The 2,267-nt window shown below is 35.8% G+C and overlaps 1 long non-coding RNA gene across 1 annotated transcript; it reads right to left on the reverse strand.

Moving 5' to 3' along the window:
- Positions 1 to 33: 33 nt before the first annotated feature.
- LOC140966539 (uncharacterized) lies at positions 34 to 2,267 on the reverse strand. The gene is made up of 5 exons (XR_012173389.1): positions 2,206 to 2,267; positions 2,075 to 2,115; positions 1,913 to 1,982; positions 387 to 1,262; positions 34 to 297 (listed from the first exon to the last, which is right to left on the reverse strand). It is a non-coding gene; the product is annotated as an uncharacterized lncRNA (long non-coding RNA).

The following is a 2,267-nucleotide window of genomic DNA, read 5'->3' on the forward strand; positions in this document are numbered from 1 at the left end:
AAAAAAAAAAAAAAAAAAAAAAAAAAAAAAAAAAAAAAAAGGAATCACAAAAATAAGGAATGCAAACGAGCAAGTGGAAAAAATAGAACCTGCTGGCAAGACCTGGAATCCCAAGCTCTGATGGTGCTGTCACTAGAACAAGAGTACAACAAATGCGGAGACGATGGCCCAACGAATGAAATTTGATTGATAGTCGCGGAATGTCCTTCACATTGGCCAAGGTACTGCCCGGTCGCAGGTGAGTACAACTTCACCTCATTGGTTGAAAGTGATACCGCCATTGACGTCCAATCGTCCCTAAAACAATCAAATCACGACAGCTCCTCGGTATCAGATAAAGACTATGCAATTCGACGAAAAAGAAGAAATTGAGAGTGAAAACATACTTGGCAGCAATTTGGAATACGTAATCATCGCCGAAGTTAGTTTGAATCGAGTTCTTGAGCCCGTGCCGTTTGAAAAGTGTTGATTTAGTAGCAGATGTTTCTTCTTCTACTTCCATCACATCCTCGATTTCCATTGACATTGCTCCTGTGGCCTGTTTGTTTGAGCGAGAACATGAAGACTAGGGTTTTGGACCTTGTTATTGGATGAAGCTTAGTTTTTTTAAAACAAAAAAATTAACAAAAACCAAGCTTACTATTTTTAATGCTTAGTTTTTTTTTTAATGCTTAGTTTTTTATTAAAAAAACCAAGCTTAATATTTTTAATTAGAGTATAACCAAGCTCCAATTTGGCTCGGGAAAAAATCGAATATATTCAAATTTAGCTCGAGTTATATAAATCAAATATTTTTCAATTTGATTTGAAATATTGACAAATTGTTTTGATACATTTCCATCTCTAGTCACCATCTCGGACCACAAATTTTAATTTGATTCCTTTATTCGATTTTAGGGAAAAATTCGACCAACTCGACTAACTAGAAAACATTTTGGGGTATAAACGCAGAAAGGGAAAGTTTATCATTCCATGAATTCAAAATACAAGCTACGCCACATGTAAAAGAAAACGTTTTTTTTATCCCAGAGTTCAAAAAAGGGATTTAACCGGGACAGGGTAAAAAGATGGATAGTTGTGTCAACAAAAGCATGTTTTGCAACATAACACTCTAAAGGTCAACGACCCAACAACAAAGGCCGGGGTCCTCTAAACTAAATATTTAGATAATTACAAACTCTGCAACGATTCAACTTTAGCCTCCGCAGCTACTCCCTCTCCCGCGACTTTATCATCAGCTTTGTCTTCGGGTTTATGTACCTCTGCATTAGACATAAGATGCACATAGCAACGAGACAAATCAAGAGCTAGAGCACAACCAGAAGACTGAAACCATATGAAACGTGAATATGCTGGTCAACAAGATGGAAGATCACAAAGTATAAACAAAGTGAACCAGCCCGACAAAGTGACACATTTTAATCACCAGAAGTTTAGGTAAAAGGGTTGATAAAAATTACATTCGATGTGCATTCCCCGATACTTCGTAAAATAGCTCTCACTGTGAGACATTCATGGAGTAAGGGAAGGAGAACAAAACATGAAAAAATGTAGGTTTCACCTTTTTGGCCAAAGAAGAAAAAGAAAAATTTGTGAAGAAAGTCATATATAGTAGACATCCACAATCAGAACAAAACTGCTACCATCACTACCAATAAAACCTATATTAGTAGCAAAAAAGAAGCTTGCGAAAAAAGTCCCATTTCTTGATTGACTGCCCCTTGATCGTATTAGATGTAGATTGCAATTATTAAAATTCCAATAATGTGCAAAACTTAATCATGTAATTCCATCCACCGAAACAAGAAAATATCAACACAACGGAAGTCTGAATGTTAATCAGTAAAGCAAATCAGACAAATAATTGTAATGTTTTCACAAATTCAATGCTTGTGACCGCAACCGATACTACCTTCATCCAATTCATCGTCACTATCATCAAATTCATCACTTCCTCCCATGCCACCCATGTCACCAAATTGCTGTAAAAATTGTAAAAAACAAAACCATTAAAATAATAACAATAACAAAGAAAAATGAAGTATAATGCCAGGTAACAGATGCAGATACTCACAGAGAAATCCATGCCACCCAAATCCAAACCAGCAGGCCCTCCTGATCAATTGTAAAGAGATTCAAAATCTCTTTTCACTGGAGAAACTTGACAAAATTTGTACAAAGTATAAAAGAAAACATAAAACAAACCAGTATCGTCATCTTCATCCACCCATTTATCCCAATCTACTTTCACATAATGAGGAGCCTTT

The sequence above is a fragment of the Primulina huaijiensis genome, unplaced genomic scaffold, assembly GCF_012295235.1.
Source record: "Primulina huaijiensis isolate GDHJ02 unplaced genomic scaffold, ASM1229523v2 scaffold207036, whole genome shotgun sequence".
Taxonomy (NCBI): domain Eukaryota; kingdom Viridiplantae; phylum Streptophyta; class Magnoliopsida; order Lamiales; family Gesneriaceae; genus Primulina; species Primulina huaijiensis.